The sequence below is a fragment of the Cydia strobilella genome, chromosome 3 (assembly GCF_947568885.1).
Source record: "Cydia strobilella chromosome 3, ilCydStro3.1, whole genome shotgun sequence".
Taxonomy (NCBI): Eukaryota; Metazoa; Arthropoda; class Insecta; order Lepidoptera; family Tortricidae; genus Cydia; species Cydia strobilella.
Genome location: NC_086043.1, coordinates 11,504,835 through 11,523,556, shown reverse-complemented (window position 1 = coordinate 11,523,556; position 18,722 = coordinate 11,504,835). Strand labels below are relative to the sequence as shown.

The 18,722-nt window shown below is 38.0% G+C and overlaps 1 protein-coding gene across 2 annotated transcripts in view; it reads right to left on the bottom strand.

Annotated features, from left to right (window-relative positions):
* The window catches only part of LOC134755860 (sphingomyelin phosphodiesterase), a 38,742-nt gene extending 28,031 nt beyond the window's left edge, over positions 1–10,711 (bottom strand). For both annotated transcript variants that reach the window (XM_063692494.1, XM_063692493.1), the window contains exon 1: positions 10,437–10,711. The gene's annotated coding sequence lies outside the window, so the exon portion shown is untranslated. The remainder of the gene's footprint in view (positions 1–10,436) is intronic.
* Positions 10,712–18,722: the final 8,011 nt, after the last annotated feature.

Below are 18,722 nucleotides of genomic sequence, written 5' to 3'. Positions count from 1 at the left end.
TTTACTTAAAAACTTCTCGTGTAAAAATACACAACTTCCAGAGTTTTTTGTTATAATATCGTAAAAAAAAATTGTGATTCCAGTGATGAAGATAATCTAACGCCTGTGGATGTTGCACTTTCCTCGCTATAGTGAGGTGAAAAGTTTTGTGTTACACACGGGTGCAAATGTATTTTACTTCTCGTGTGTTGAAACACTCGCTACGCTCAGGATTCTATTTTAGAACCACTCGCTTCGCTCGTGGTTCAACTATAGAATCCTTTCGCTTGCTTGTGTTTCAATTCTACACTCGCGGGTAAAATACAACTTTGCACCCTTGTATAACAAATAACTATTAATCCCCTACAACAAAAAAGACCTTTGTTGATACACCAGTATTGTCGTGAATTGTTTACAATTAACGTTCATTCATCCCGACATGCGTGACCTTTTACTTTCTGGATCTCTACCCGATCCAGACTCCCTTTGTTGAACAACTTTCATTTACAACTAGTTCATCGAACTCACTTTCTCCCGATACCCGAACTCCCAAGGCTCTCATCGGAATGCATTATAATTGTTAGCGCCATCCACGTGCAAGGAAAAATCATATTCATACATACACTCTACGCTCTCACGCTTCCAAAACATTATATCTTATTACATACACTAGCAACGCAGTTTACGCGTGACAGTTAACAGTGGAATGGAAGCATGAATGAGCCAGATTTTGAAATATTTATCTGAACTTTTATCAAAAGGTTTTATAAGAATTGAACTAAAAATAGGAACATGCGGAAACGTCTAAACGAATTGAAAATTCGTGCTAACATAAAAAAGAACTCGCGAGAAAATCTTGAGAGAAGTTACTAATAATAGAAGATTTTACTTTCTTTAATATTTAATTATTATATATATATATATCCCAGTGTCACGGTTTTGATCTAGACCACTAACTATAAGGAGCGGAATAAAAAAAATCTAGATTCGTGCAATAATAAATTTAATTAAAATATCAGAAGCTAACTTAAAGATTGAAATTTAGCGAATCTTTATTTTTAGTAGGGTCGTAGGTTATTCGTAAATTCACACAAATGGATCCTATCTACTTTGCGGTTAGGTACTCTCGCCTGTATGTGCCGTCGGTGGTGTGCGCGGGCGCTGCAACTGTGGCCGACTGTACTCAGGTGGCTGCCCGGGGCGAGAAGAAATGACCGTCTTCCGACCGGCGAGAGTAGTGTTGGTGGTAGGGTGGCTGCGGTGGATCCTCCACCCAAAATAGCAGCCCGAACTTTAGACAGATAGTACAATAGTACATATTTAACGTATTTGCGACGTTAACTAAAAACTTCGAGGAACGTAAGGGACGACAACGTGAATATCGGTTACACTTTCCAAAAATGAAGTATGTATCAGAGACCGATGTACTGTGTGACGTGCTTTCTATATATATATATATATATATATATATAACTGTAAACTTTTGCATTAGCTATTTGCCCAATTGCATGCAAATAAAAAACTAGGGCGGGCAGATCATTTCATCAAGCATGCTAATTAATGTCTCACTGACAAAGCAGCGGCGCACGTGCTTCGTGTAGCAAACTGTTATTCAGTTTTACCGATTAACTTAATTAACACGCGACTTGTCTTTGAGCTCAGAATTCACTTTCAGCTATAAATTGGTTTTGACACGTTTGTCGAATATGAACGACAACTTTTTAATGAGTCTGTGTTTCTATAGATGACTTCAGAAATTCTAAGATACTTTCTTAATTAGCTTAGAATATACATATCTTTTAAGATACTTGTGTCATTAAATATGTAACATATTACATAAGTAAAATTATTACGTACAAGAAAAAAACTTCTATATACCTATATATCTGAGAAGAGATAAAAATACTTATAGAGGCGTATCTGGAATAAACCATAAATTCGATAAACTTTTGATTAAGAAGTCAAATAACTAATGCATAATAATAATGATCAGTCAGATAGGAGTCCCATTATGTATTTTGGTGTGTACCTAAATGGCATAGGTTAGTCGGGTCCGCGCTGCGGGCAGCGCCTGTTCGGAGATCGCGCGAGATGATTTTCTCATGTGATATTCAATATTTACATTCAGTGTTTCAGACGCTTCGCCCCAGCTATCTATATAGCGTATCACTGTCGCTTATAAATAGTGTTAGTGGCCGGTCGGGATGCCGGAAAAACATACTAACTATCATTAAAATGCTCTGCTCGTGTCTTCCTCTGTTGTGTTTGTGGTTTTGATGAGCTACTTTTCAAGTTATTACATCCGGATATGAGGAAAGGTAAGCTTTTAATTCCATGCGTTGTCCAAAAATCAAGTACTTTTCTCTATTTGTTTATCTAACATAAACCAAACACTTATTCAATAATTGTTGAGATTTAGGTCAATAATTATTATGATGAGAACATATCTGAAGTTTATGTATGTATACATGGATGATGAAAAATAGATAATAATATTCTAGTCATTTGTTAAATAAATATACAACACCGAGCTCTAAATTAAATGAAGTTAATAGAAAATCAGGCGATAATTGACCCGTTGTGGCCTGGCGCTCGCAGAGACGTCCGATAAAAACCGTAACCTCTAAATGAACACTCATCTCATCAATGTATGGCAGATAACATTAAAAGTTCATACAAATTTTGTAAAAACGCGCAGTGTAATTTGAATGTAAACAATGCGCCTTTTGTGCAATAAAAAAAATAATGATGAAAAAATTCTAAATCATTTAAACAATTTCTCGATACTTAAAACAAACAGCTTAGTAGGTACTTACTTAAGTACGTATCTTTAAGTAGGTACGTACGTTATTTAGTAGTTAGTACCTATCTAATGTAACTATTTTATCAAACTATTGCACGACACAAAATTGGACAAACAGCGGACTAAATCTTCTCTACCAGTCCACCGTTGCAAATTTCAATAGGTATATTTTTTTATATATAGATCTCGCAAGTGGTGTCTTATGTCTGGCTTGCTATGCAGAACTTAAGACGAAAGTGGAGGACCCGCGCGAAATCGCATTTTCATACAAACGTAGTCGTACTATCAGTGTGCAGATATTCACGATTAAGAGGAAAGGGGACGGCCGCTTCTCCATACAAATGTAGTCCTCATTTTCCTCTGTGGATACTAACATTATTGAAATTATTTTGACACAAATTATTGTATATCAACCATTAGCTATACCTCGTTTTTTTTAGTATTAGAAAAAGTGTAAACAATCTTGACGTATCTTTTTATAGAAAAACACTTGAAAAATAAATTACTGCAAATATTAAATATATTAACAACGGGTCACTCACGTATTACGGAGGGCTGCGGCCCGCAGTCTGCGCCGGTCCGTCACCGTCAACGCAAGCTCCTGATGACACTACTCGGTACGGAGTGAAACATGTCGAGCGTTTTTCGACTTAAAATACGTGAGTGACCCGCGGTTAATATATTTAATATGTCTGTGTCTCACGGAAGTTTTGTTATTAAAACTACAGCAAATATGTAACAATTATGTAGGTTTCAGATGTGTCGATCGAGACTTAACCCTGAAAACAAGACTCATCAATTTCCCGAATCGATGAAAAAACAAAGAAACAAAGAAATCTGACGTATCTAGTGTGTACCAGGAACGGAAAACTGTGTGAATAAATCTATTACCTACCTCGTAATTAATTGAAGCACGTTAGTGAGTGACTAACCGTGGCAGATTGACTAGCCTACTTATAACTGCGTATTTGTATATCCGACCTCAACCCTGTTTTCATACAAGAGCCAATAATAGTAGTCTTCCTAGTTTGAAAACATGCTGATAAAATTATTATTAGTTAGATATAATATTGACTGATATCGTTACAATTGTATAGTACTACGCTACCTACTACAACGGCCTTGTTTTATGTTTCCATCAAGGTACGAACAAATAGTTCTTTTTCTCAAAACACCCAAGAAATAATGCTATGCAATCCGCGGCCTAGGTTGAAAATGGTGTACTTATTGAAATTTCATTGTCAGGATCGAAAGAGAGGTCGAGATTCGCGATACCCGAAATGTGTGGTTTCACGGCCTATATTACGAGTATCACAACATTCACAACCGTAAAGAGGATATTTAGGTACCTAGTGTCTATTACAAAAAGAGATGAGATGAGAGATTTCTCACTCACTTTATGAATGAATTCCATTTATTATGTGTCCATACAATTTTACAGCTTGCTGTAGGTATTTATACGTTGTCCCCCTATCCTTATTTGTAAGCTTCACTTTTTCAACCGTTTTTTTTTTTAAATAATATTTGTAAGTAAGCAGATAGAAACAATAGAATTGCATGGAGGTACCCCTGTGTCATTAAGTATAATGCTGCCGAGTATTTGTGTTCTTCTGTAGATAAGGAACTTGTCTTTCTGTTGTTTATCGTTGCATTAGTGTTAGTAATAATTGCTGATCAGATTGATCCGGTATTTCGAGCTATAGTGTTGGGAATCATGCTCGTAGTTTATTAGTTACGTAAGATTCGTTTTATAATGCTTAAATATAAAAGAAAGGTGGAAAAGTCACTGTAGCGGGCTTAAGTAGCGGGTATATATTTTAATTATTTTTATTTTATTTAAAGGGTAAAAACGGGGACCCTATTACTAACCCTTCAAGTGGCGGCCAACCCGTGAATGGTCGGATCGAAAAGCAGTAAACTGGCGGCCCACCACTCACGGGTCGATGCGAAAACCAGTAAACTGTCGGCCACCAGTGAGTGGTCAAATAGGTGTTGCCGTATTTAGAGTTGAAATTAAACGGTCTTAAGTATAGTTACGCTCTTCTATCGCCCAAAAATTAGTAGCGAGTTAGACAAGGATAGCATACCGTAAGAAACACAAAAAAACTCGGTATAAAATTTGTTGGTGAGAACCATTGATTCGGGAGCGACCGCCTAGTCCGAGTTCGTTCAGTTTTGATTTTTAAGACATTGTTTTGTAAAATAAATTGTATGTTAAGTTCTTTTTAATGATATAATCTTAAAACTAAAAGTCTTACTTTGATAATTAAATAGCTATTCCAATCGTTAATAAATTTTTTGGTGGCAGTCATTTTTGACAAGGAAACTGGAAAGCTGTTATTCTTCCTGTTTGATTAGGTCTGGCCAAGTGTATAAACATTATAATAATTTAATTGCTATATTTAAATAGCCTATTTAACGCAGCTTGTAACGATATGTGATTTAATATAGCTTTTAAACATAGAAATTCTCTTAATCTGCACTGACCACCCATCGGGGCCCCGCCACGTGACTGCTTTTGTGCAAATCCGCGGCGGCGCCACGACTACTTTTCGCATTTTCGCTGGCGCCACTTGAAGGGCTAAGACCCCGCTGTCCGTCTGTCTGTCTCTGTCTGTCTGTCCGTCTGTCACCAGGCTGTATCTCTTGAACCGTGATAGCTAGACAGTTGAAATTTTCACAGATGATGTATTTCTGTTGCCGCTATAACAACAAATACTAAAAACAGAATAAAATGGGAGCCCCATTGAAAAAAATATTTTAATGGGGCTCCCATACAATAAACGTGATTTTTTGCCGTTTTTTGCGTAATGGTACGGAACCTTTCGTGCGCGAGTCCGACTCGCACTTGGCCGGTTTTAGTTTTATATCTGAGCATTGTGGTATCGTTCGTAGATGTTTCTGTTTACTAAAAATATATTCTTGTTTTATGCCTCCTAGTTTTGCAATCCATTGTATTGTATAGGTAAGTACTGATTTATTTTCTTTTTACGGAATATACAGGCTGTCCTTAGCCATTGGACAAACCCTGAAATTCCACGTAGGGTTACTTTTCAGGAATGCTCTAACGTTAATATTTTTTTATTAGAACAAAAAAAAGAATTTTCAAACAAAAGTTATTTCCAATAATCGACAAATAAAGGAAACATACTATTAATCATTGGCAGTGCTTTTGACAATTTGTTCGAAAATGTCATGGAGACTATATAAAGGAGCCAAATCTCTATGTATGAAAAGTTTCCATCAAAAAACAGTAATTAGGCGGCGCCACCATACACCGAAATACTACCAAAAATAACCTACGTAAGTTGGTCGGGATATTTGTTGCCTTATATGGTTCATGTTATACTCATGTCCCAAAGCCTAACTAGCGCCACCGGAAAGATTAGGAACTATTATTTAAAGCTGAAATTCTGCCATAAGAGATTGGCATCCTTTCTATACCATCCATAGAAAATGTGCGGCAATGATGACATTTGTCACAAGTCAGAATCTTATTAGTGTCATAAATAAAAAAGCATCAAAAGGGTCGAAGAAGGTTCCATACTATTTATTACCTCAGGAGCTAAAAAGGCTGCTCCAAAGTAAAAAATCTTAATTTGTTAATTTCTTCGTAACCGCTACACCGGTTGTTATGATACTTTGTATACTGGTTCTAAATACCCTAATGCATATTACATTTCGGCTGTGTCCAATGGCTATTAGGGACACCCTGTATAATGTTCTTAATATCTAGATCTCCCTATTTTATTCGTATGAACAAACATATCAATATAACTAGAACACAACGCTATTTATATGCTTCTATGGTACAGATAAGCTTGCGATTCGCGACACATCGAAATTCGCCGTTAACCTCCTTCGGCTGCCAGAAAGAAAGTAGCTGCCGTGCCTAAAGGATGACATGAATTTATAATGTCTCAACACTTACAGAGGCAGATGTTGTAATAAATACCGACTTTTGCACTCACAGACATGTTGCAAGTATTCAGCTTATTTCACAAGTTGGTAGGTTACTAAATTACCTCAGCTTGTCTTAACTTTTGCCTAGTCTAATTAACAACTTCTATATTTAATATTGTCTTCGGTTACCGCGATAGTTACTCATGAAATAAAACTATGAAAACGGATTATATCGCGTATATTGAATTTATAATACATCCCGACGTTTCGAACTCTTTACAGCGTTCGTGGTCAACGGGTGACCACGGGTTTCATAACTTCTATATTTCTAAAAACTAAATAAATAAATTGCTTTTCGAGTGTAAGTAGTTATCATAGTCTCCGCAGTCAAATTATTACAAAATAATTCGTAAAGTCGTGTAACTTCAAAAAAAGAGAACCTTCCGCCCTTAATAAATATGTAGATATCTATTTAAAATGTTGGCGTTTCTATCAAACCTTACACCTAAATGCGTTTTGAAAAAAGCATATGTACCTACTTACCTGCATACCTATGTCTCGCACACCTTCAATACCTCTTATGTTAGTTGAAGGGTTCACAGTTACATAATTCTTGCTGTTTTGTATGAATAAGTAAGTACCTTCATAGCAAAGATAGATATAACTCCGTAATAGATGGATACAGTCTAAGGAAAAAACGTGCCTCGAAAATCACGAAAATTTGATTCTCGATCAGATGGCGCCACTAGTTTTGGCCTACACTCGTATAGAGGGCGTTGACAGTTTCGTTTGTTATTTATAATTTTAACGCATACCAGTGAAAGAACATGGGTTAAAATCGTATAAAAATAATTAATGCAAATAAAAAAATCAATTATCCATATTTAAATACATTTTATCGTATTTTTATAAATATTTATTTTTAGTTTTAAAGTGTGTCGACAGATGGCAGTGAATTTACTGGGGTTACAAAATTTACTATGACAGTACCGCTCTAGTATAAGTTACTCTATGCTTCATAGTAATTAACGTACCTAAACATTTATATAATCACAGCGCGGAATCTTGGAATAATAAGTTTGCATATGTTTACTTGCGTTAAACAACTAGGTATCAGTTTATGTTTCCTATTTTATTCCGTTTAGATCCTATTTTCGTTAATAGGTAGGTACAAACATATGTATAAACGTGATATGTATAAGAATGACCTAAGTGATGGTAAGACGAAAGCGTAGCCGAACTTCAAAGGTGTCACCTGCGTGTAGCCAAACAGCAAGGAAAAAGCAACATTATTGGGTAAAATTTGTAAACAATTTGTTGAGGTAACATGATGTAACAAAATAGAAAATAATTGTGTTTAACGAAAAAGATTTTAAGTAGCATTATGTTTATTACAAGCTTTTTATTAACTTGCAATGTAGGTATAGTAGGTACCTATGAATGTATGTTTTCACCTCAGCAGCTCGAACAAGCCTACTTTCGTCACTCCCTGGAGTGAGGAAAGCGCGACTTTCCTCACTCCAGGGAGTGAAACAAAGTAGCTTTTTAATTTAGTGAAGGCCATGAACTGCCACTTCACTTTTTTTTTGTCTCGATTATTCTGTGTAATTCGAAATACATTTTAACCACCAATATGTTAATATTGTCTTCGGTTACCGCGATAGTTACTCATGAAATAAAACTATGAAAACGGATTATATCGCGTATATTGAATTTATAATACATCCCGACGTTTCGAACCCTTTACAGCGTTCGTGGTTCGTGGTCGGTGGTGGTTCGGGTCACCCGTTGACCACGAACGCTGTAAAGGGTTCGAAACGTCGGGATGTATTATAAATTCAATATACGCGATATAATCCGTTTTCATAGTTTTATTTCACCAATATGTTTTCACTACTGAGGTGAAAAATTATGTGTGCAACACGAGAGCAGTTATCTCGTGTTTTTGAGTCCCTCGCTACGCTCAAGATTCTAACTTAGAATCACTCGCTTCGCTCGTAATTCAATTATAGAATCTTTCGCTTTCTCGGGACTCAAAATAAACACTCGCAAGAAAAATCAACTTTCCTCTCTTGTTGCACAAATAACTAATGTACGGGTCTAATCTTGCAAGTTAAATTTGACCCACTTCCTGACTTCCAATTAAGCTGAAAATTTGCATACATATGTAAGTCGGGTGACAATGCAATATTTAGGTACCATCGAGCTGATCTGATGATGGAGACAGGAGGTGACCATAGGAACTGTGATAAAACAACGAAACCTAATAATTGTGTTTGGGGTTTTTAGAATTGTCTCGATGAGTATTAGTTACTTGTGGAAAGAAAAGTACAGTCAGCAATAAAAGTTTGTACCAAAAATGAATTCTTTGCCAAAAGCTTATGTAAACAAAGCCTTTGTAGCAATTACTATTTATTTTCGTATGATAGACAGATTGTCCCATAGATAATTGTTTATTTTATTTTATCTAACAGTGGATAACATGTTCTCAATTCACAAGAAATAATGTCCATTTCTGATTTAATATGCAGAATTAGAAAGAGAAAACGGGTAACTGAGGGCATGTATTTCACGAGGCTAACGCGGTATCTCATTTCTTATAAAGATACTTTTATTTACGTAGCTCCATACCTTTTCAGTCATACTTTTATTGCCGGAATCTAAATTATTTCTTCAAGCTGGTGTCGGTTTACGCTTCCTCATTCTCGATATCAGTCAAAATATCAATGTTAGCTGCCATTTGGTGGCGTCGCGCGACAAAGTTGCGACAGGTTGCGCTAACCGTGTCGTCGTCATAATTTCTAAGTACCAGAGTAAGTATGAGAAAGTCAAGCCGACTAGTCTTCGGCTTAGCGACACTTAGCTCGAACTAACTGGATTGTCTTCGGAGCTATCGTGCGCCATAATTGAATACAATATACGTCTATAAGAAACACTGAACAAGGTATTTCATTTTTTTTGGTAATAAACGGAGATAGCGCGTCACACGACACCACAACGGCAATGATTATATTCGCCGCTTTCAGTTAAAAACATACGGAAATAAGCGTTCTCATTACACTGTGTTATTATTATACAATCATCGAGGAAAAACAAAACGTCAAACATCATTATTTGAATAATGGTAATAAAAAAATACCGTTTGTCTAAGTAATTCTCTAATAATATAGGTAATTAAGGTAATCGTTGTTCTTTCAGTTAATGCTACAATTAATATGTTTAACCATGCGAATAATATGGCTCATAAAAACCAAAGGTTAGTTTAGGTACTTTATTATTTATTGTGTTAGGTAGGTCTTCATATTTTGACTGAGTACCTAGGTAAACTAATAAATTGACGACATAATTAAGTAGTAGGGAGGTATACTACTTGCTGCAGTAAAAAGAGTACGTAAACATTTGAACAGGTCACCCTTGACCACAATTTTGCTTATACAAAAACTTGAACCAGTGTTGATTTTAAGTGCAAAACTTGGCGGAAAGTGTAAAATAGAATGCCCTCTAAAATATCGTAGCCAATAAACCGGCACGAACTAACAGTTAACAACAGTTCGCCACTCTGTTTGGTGACTTGATGCCGCCCGTTGACAAGTGGGACATCTGATTATCTGACCTACACACCTCGCAGTGTTAATAATATTGACTTCTAACTGATAGCAACAATGTGATGAAGCATTTGGTAGCTTTAAAGATCACGGTACAACTGTTGCACTTATAAGAACCCTAGCCTTAATCAACGTATTTAGCTCACCTAAGCAAAACAGGATATTTCGACCAGTTCCTCATGAAGTCAGTCCAAGTGCAAGACGAAGCGAACGCGCGCTGATCAGCGAATCCACACCATTTCACTCGTTTTCGTGTTGAACAAATACACGTCGCATTCACATACTAATTATTTACGAGAGAAACCGCGCGATGTACGTTGAAACGCGCATACGGATCACTGTGTGCAAGTACACTGAGTGTATGTCCGAGTCGGGTGAGCGAAGCGAGGAATGGAGGCAAGTGACCACAAGTACCACAACCGCACGCGGCGCGCGCAGTGAGAGTTGTGCTTGATGCGATGCGCTCAGCTTTGATTGCGTGTTCGGCTTCGGCCCGCTCGACGGGCAAGGTATTTCGCTATGCACCAGACCAGGGAGATGCTGATGTCTGCACCAGCACGGACAGCGCCTGAAACTCGACGCACTCGCGCGTTCAGCGCACGCACGCGACGTCATTCACTAACACGACCATTGACTTCCTAAAACAATGAGGAAAGTGAACAGCGCCTTGTTATGTCACAGGCTAACGATAATAATAACACGTTTGAACCGGAGAATATTTAGCCTATTTAAAAATAGGTAATTATTTGTTTTACAAGGGGACAAAGTTATTGTTTAACCCCTCGTTCTAATTCTGATACCCTAGCAAGTGACAGATCCCAAAATTGAACCACGAGCGTAGCGAGTGATTAGAAAATGGAATATTGAGCGTTGCGAGTGTTTCAAGGCATGAGGGTTAAACAAACTTTGCCACCGAGTGAAACTCAATATTTTTCACCACACAAACGCGAGGAAAATACTAACTGTAAAACATTAGAAATCAAATCCAAATGAACGCTGTTAAATATTAATCATTTAAAATCACCACTTAAAAAAGTCAATTTCACCAGCCAAATGAGTAAATAACTCAAAATTTGCATCTACTTTGCCACTCTTGTAGATAAAACGCAACTTTCTCATAAAGTTTTTGAAGTATCAAATAGTAGATTATGCAACGAATTGATTGTGAAATATTGGAAAAGAGGGTGTTAATTCACGACAGCTGGAGGCTGAAGTGAATTATAGACCCGAGTTTGCAATATTCTTACCCTCGAAGTTACACACAATGTTTTTCGTCACACATGCGAAGAAAAAACTAAATTTTAAGCGAAATATACGGTGACATTTTAACATTCGTGGGCCATATTGTCATTTTTTGACAGGTTCGGCATCGAAGGCACAGACCCATCCGGCATTCAGCTACGATTGAAAATAGAGTTAAAAAAATTTAGGGCTTATGATCAACTGACATGGAAAAAACCATATAGAATAATAATAATAAATAATACTAAAGTAAAAATAAACTTAAAAATACTTACATAAAAGGCCCTTCTAAATTTTGCCCCCTAGGCAAGGTGCCCATCACGCAGGCGGCATTCCCGCGCTGGATTGCTATAGCCAATCCTGCGCGAGGGTCACCTGTGGCCTCCCTCAGGCGTTTGCTAAGCGCTTTGTGGAGCCCCCGTGCCCCCTTACCCCAAGGGCCTAGTGTCTCGACGCCAAAAGCCACAAACTCGTAGTGTGCGCCGAGACAACTATATTTATTCGACTTGAAGCGTTCTCGGACGTCAGCCGCCGCCCCGGCCTGTTTGCTGGTGGCTGAAATGTAGGACGCCGCCAACGTGTCTGCGCAGGTGGCGTCCCACACCAGCGCGCGATCCATCCGTCAGGGGATCAACGACATCCCGTCGGGGCGCTTGCCGTCATCCCTTGCGATCTGGGGCTCCAGAGCCGCAGGGACGTTGGCGCTGACGAGCGCTCTCCTCAGGATGTCGTTGAGCGCGGCATGACGGGATAGGCGGCCAGCGCCCGAGGAGCAGGCTAGTCCGTGATGGCCGAGGCGATCAACGGAGGCTCCACAAGAGGCGCAGCTGTGGTCCACACATACATCAGCCCCGACCCGGAGACCGATGGCAATTCTAAGAGTAGTTGGGTCGATAAATGTGCCGGTGTTGGGTGAAGGATAGGCGTGCAGCCATTATCCCGACTCTGGCCTGGACACAGCTAGGAGCCTTGCGCGGTCCCTTCCCGACGACGTGTCAATTAAACCTTTCAAAACGGCAGTGGAGGCTAAGTTGTCCCAGGTCCTTTGCCTCTCGGGTCTAGATGGCACATCCGGCAATTCAGCTAGCCAGGCATTCCTGGCTTCAACCAGGCACGCGATCTCGCAGTTTGTTGCCGATGGGGCTTTGAGGATTTTACCTGCGAGAACAGACGTGCCATTACAAATTCACAAAAAATTTAAAAAAACTCGATCTTTGTGATCTTACGTAAGAACTATGAAAACCCCCTCCCTCCCCTTGTAAGATAAAATAAGATATGTTCGACCCCTCCTAAATCGTCTTACGTAATAAATGAATGGCGCCTTATGTAAAGTACTAATAGCTACCGCTACTGCTATTCCCAATTCATGACACCGACCCTCATTTTATCTTCCTTGGTAGGTAACTCACTATTCTATTATCAGAGGTTGAAGAACTTATACAAGTATACAACTTATGTATATGTCGCAGTACGATAGATAAAGCCGTTATATAGTTATAACCCTAGGGATATAATTATATGTCGTAACATAGTTATACGAAAGCGATTCATTACTATCTTACTAGGAATATAACTATAATACGTCTTTAGTTTAGTGATATATAGTTATATTACTGGAGTGTTTAGTGAAATAAGGCCAGGATTACACTAAGTTTTACTTACGTAAGTAGGGACACAGCTGTACTACATAATGAGATATGAATATCTTTATCTCATTCTAGCAAATAGCTTTGTCCCTACTTACGTAAGTAAAACTTACAAGTGTAATCCTGGCCTAATTGTAGGTAGAAGTGCGGCGCGGCGGTGCGGCGGAGTATAGTTATATCCCTAGGGATATAGTTATATCCCGTAAGATACGGTATTTGACTAAACTAATGTGGTTAAATGGTTATAAATCTGCCAGGGAATCAAAGAAAACAGTAAGTATATTCGATTTTATTTTTATTACAAAATCAACTTTGTTGGTTGCAATTAGTTGTAATACTTTTTAGCAATATTACGTAAAAGTATAAGTCGATTCACGAAAGCTGGCGCGAGATTTATACTGATGCCGACTGACTGCTTGTAGGCCAGGAAATGAATGCCCAAAAAAAGGTATAGAGGGAAATGCAAGGAACACAATTTTTAACTTCGTAGCTTTGTTTAGACTAGTTAGGAGATTAATATATCAAAAGTCCCCGGCCATAACCCTGGTGCTGGGGGGAGGGGGGTTTGAAGTTTCCATTTTTCGGTTTTTCGATTATATCTCGGAAACTATGCGTCTGAGCGACTTGGCCACTTATACAAAATGAAAAGAGATTTAATTTGTTACAAGTTTTATTCAGTCAAGTTTTTCGTCAATTTTTATCTCGATTATCTACATCGGTGAAGCTGCTAGGCCGGGTTTGGGATCGTTTTCGTATAAATCGGGGGTGCTGAATTCATTTATGGTATTACGTAAACGAAATTAATAACTAGCTTAAATCTAAAATAGGCCCTTGAGGCATTGTACCAAGGATGCTGGCGGCATTTCCCCGCTGTATCGCAATGCTGATACGTTGTGCGAGAAAGCCGCCAGCTCTTCGGTCACCAGTTACGTCAACCAGACGCTTCGCGATTTCTGCAAACAACTTATGCGCGCTGGGACCCCATGGACCTAGAGTTTCAACTCCAAATGGAACGAAATGATACTCTCTACCGAGGCTCTTATATTTATTACGTTTTAAAATTTCGGCGCTTTCCGCCGCTCCGCCCGCTTTTACATTAGTCCGTTGGAGGTGGGACGGTGCCAGTGTGTCTACGCAGGTAGCATCCCACACCAACATCCGTCCCAAGCTCCAAGGAACCAAGGACATCCCATCGGGCCTCTTTCCATCATCTCTGATAATGCCAGTCGGCTCAAGAAGAGCGGGTACATTGATGGTGGCAAGAGACCGACGGATTATGTCATTAAGCGACGCATGTCTTGAAAAACGGCCGGCACTTTTTTGACAAGATAATCCATGGTGTCCCAGTCGGTCCACGTCCGTGCCACAAGAGCATATGTGTGGCGTACACACCGAAACCCCGAGTCGCAAACCAGTCGCCAGTCTAAGGGAGGCCGGATCCAAGAAAGTACCAGTATTAGGCGAAGGATGGGCATGTAGCCAGTAACCCGCTTCCCGGGCTCCGACCGCCAAAAGCCTCGCGCGTTCTGGACCTGTACAGTTGTTTAGGAGAATATTGTAAGTTAAATCACAGTAAACATTATCCCAACTCCTTTGTGAATTTGGGTTGTCTGGAAATTGTTTTCCCGGGCAAGCAATTTTAAAAGCATTTTTGGCGTCCTCAAAGCCCGCAATCTCACAGTTTGTGGGCAAAGCCCTTAAAATATTTCCTATGAGACCAGACGTGCTATGAGTGGACGCCAAAAAGGCTGGGGAAGCCACACTGGAAATTTTGCGAATTCCTAAACCTCCAAACCGAATAGGGAGGGACGCTTGAGACCAGGAAGGCTCACTTAGCTGAATGTTTAGAATAGTCTCTAAACTAATTTTGATCAAATCATCTAAAGGCGACAATAAATTTTGATGTTTCCAAAAAGGACAGCAGCGGAGCACATATGTAAATTTAGGGACAAAAAGACAAAATTTAAGAATCACAAGAGCATAATGAGGGCTAATTTCGAGTAAGCGATTCGTGTGACTTTTGAATTTAGTTATAGAGTTAGAAATATAACCGGGAAAAGATTCTTCGTATATAGGAGATCCCAGGAGGCAAAGAGAATACTTGTCTACTGATTTGATATCAGGAGCCAGATCGTCAAATTTGGGTTGTAAGTCTGCCAAAGAACAAGAAGGTTTTTGAATAAAGAGTTCACATTTGCTGAAATTCAGTTCTAAACCAATATTTTCGAAACTACTCTTAATAAAAGACAAATCAGAGAGCACAGTATTCACGTCGCCTCCTAGAGTTCCGTCATCTCAAGGGCCTATTTTAGATTTAAGCTAGTTATTAATTTCGTTTACGTAGTACCACTGTATATATCTTGTATGTAAATAAATGTATTTAATTTATGGTATCAACATTGACACCATTCCGAAGTAAAAACAAAAGTTAAAAAAATGATTTTTTATAAAACTCCTCTTTACGCTTAAACCGCCGAACCGATTTAGTTGAAATTTGGTACAGAGATGGTTTGAGTCCCGGGACAGTACATAGGATAGTTTTTATAACCAAAATCATGGTCAAATCATTTTAAGGGTGTGAAAAGTGGGGTGGAAATTTGTATGGGGAATCAATAACCGCTGAACCTATTTAAATAATATTTGGGATGGTCTACATGTTTGATTTAGTTGATAATAATACCAAACATGACTTCAAACCTAAATTTAAACAGTATTAACCTCAGGAATTCAGAAATGTCAACTATGTCAACAAAAATTTTCTCACCGACTCCGACACGTGAAAATACATAACTTCCAGAGATTTCTGTTATAATATCGTATTATCGTAAAAAAATGAGTGATTCCAGTGATGAAGATGATCTAACGCCTGTGGATGTTGCACTTTCCTCGCTATAGTGAGGGGAAAAGTTTTGTGTTACACACGGGTGCAAATGTATTTTACTTCTCGTGTATTGAAACACTCGTACGCTCAGGATTCTATTTTAGAACCACTCGCTTCGCTCGTGGTTCAACTATAGAATCCTTTCGCTTGCTCGTGTTTCAATTCCACACTCGCGGGTAAAATACAACTTTGCACCCTTGTATAACAAATAACTATAGCAGCGCTGTGCACTTTTTGTGATGGGGAAAAATGTTAAACTCGCGACAGATTTCGCGATAGGTCACGTGACCGACAGATTGAAAATTCGTAAGACGGACACGTGACCTGATCGAAATTATGGATGGAAGTTGATTTTTCTGAGCAAATTGTAATAGTTCTGAAGTGTTAATTTTTTTATGTAATATAAATTGTTATGCTTGTGTACGATAGCGCAATAAATGAATATTGTTGAAGTGATTGATATTTTGGAATGGTTAGGGAATAATTTTGCACGAATTGCTTTAATTATCAGTATAAAAGTACTATAATTTATGTGGTAAAATACAATATTCAAGATTTCACTTCTGCCGGCACTCCCGGAGTGCAACCCGTTGTTTATTTTATTTTTTTCATTTTCGCTTGTCTAAATATATTCTCGAGTACTATAAATATTAGATTTTATGGATATTTTGTACGACAGACGAGTGTAAGACCTAATGTTTCTTGAAGAAATGTTATCATTAACATTAACTGTATCGACTAGTACAATAATAGTATAATAGCGAGTGTTATTTTTTTGAGTTTTTAATCGGTTCGATTCCCGGGCGAGACAAGCAAATAAAAAAAACTTTGAATGCAGTTATGTTTCTATTTAAAAATAAAAAATGTTTCTTTTAAGTAAAATGAGCTAACTTAAGGTTTTAAGGCACTTTCCCTCCAGGGCCCATATTTTTTTTCCACACTGTAAGTATTCTCCGGTAGCTAATAAGTCAATCCTGATACCAGTTTCCTTACCAATATGCACAACTCTAATTGTACGTACATAGTTGATATTTTAATAGAAATTAGAGATTTCTTTAATTGTATTCCATAGATATTTATCGTACTTTATCCTTTCACAGTCATCAAAAAAGCAATAAAAACATAATTACGATCATATTATTTAGGTATCAGGTCTTATACATAGATAAGGCATTTCAAGTGTTAAAGTTATTGTATAATAAATTCATAAGTATACTTAATACTTATGAATTACCTTGAAAGCTTCCCATTTTTGCATCGCTAGGTAACGTACTTACCTACAAGATAAACTTAAAACATGACAATGTAATTAATCTTGATGAGAAATGCATCAATAGTTCTATATAATTGGGCCTATAGTACAAAGAACACACGTTGGATGGAACACAAAATAACTGAACCATGTTGCCTAATATATTAACCTATCCATGCCACGGCCATGGTTATGTAGGCAGGCAGGTACAGTAGTACCTAGAGTCTAGGTATTAAAATAAATATCCACAAGAACAATGTGCCAAAAATATGTACACACTACTTTAATGTATGGGCAATAAGGTCGTGTATAATACATATTTTTGGCACTTTTCCGTGCCGTTATTTATTTATTACCTTGACTGTATAGGTAGATACGGCTGATAAAATTAACTTAAAAAGAAAAATAAAATAATAACGGAAAGATTTTATGTGCGCTTATTGCAACTGATATGTAAGATATGTTTGAAGTCGGTGCCAGGTAGGGAAAGTCAACATTATGAATATGAATACTTACATACATGTATGTGTACCGGCATCTTAAATAGTGTCGAGAACCAGAAGCGGAGCTGTTAGAATATCAAATCTACCATTTTACAATTGTCTACGAAAATTAATAATAATAATTATGTACCTACTTATAGGTACAGTCACCAACAATAATATGTTACGCGTTACGCAGCGAAGGCCGCAAAAATATCTGACACGACCTTATTTGTAGAGCCAGAAGAGCGTGTCACATATTTTTGCAAACATTATATTATCGCAGGTGACTATTTATACACCTACGCTAGCCTAGCTGTGCCTGCGTGTATAATTTGGTCTATTAATTTCAGCTTGGCTGCCATCACAGGGGGTGGGTTTTGTAAAGTAGTTACCTAGGTACTTATTTTTTGTCTTCCTATCTCCATCCCTCTTCCTACGTATTAATTATAAAAAAAAGGTAATTAAAAATTACCAGCCAGACATAGAGACACACATGTATAAATTACCAGCCAGACATAGAGACACACATGTATAAATTACCAGCCAGACATAGAGACACACATGTATAAATTACCAGCCAGACATAGAGACACACATGTATAAATTACCAGCCAGACATAGAGACACACATGTATAAATTACCAGCCAGACATAGAGACACACATGTATAAATTACCAGCCAGACATAGAGACACACATGTATAAATTACCAGCCAGACATAGAGACACACATGTATAAATTCACTTTTGGAATAAATCTAATAGGTACCGTGTTAATTGCGACTTTAAATCTCTCAACACCTATCTAAAACACACAGCGTGACGTTAAGAGCAGCACCTGCATTAATTGTAAGTACTTGTAGTGCATCGCGTTAACTAAGGGCGTAACATGAACAGCTGTTAGTTCAGTTGCTTTCCCCCGATAA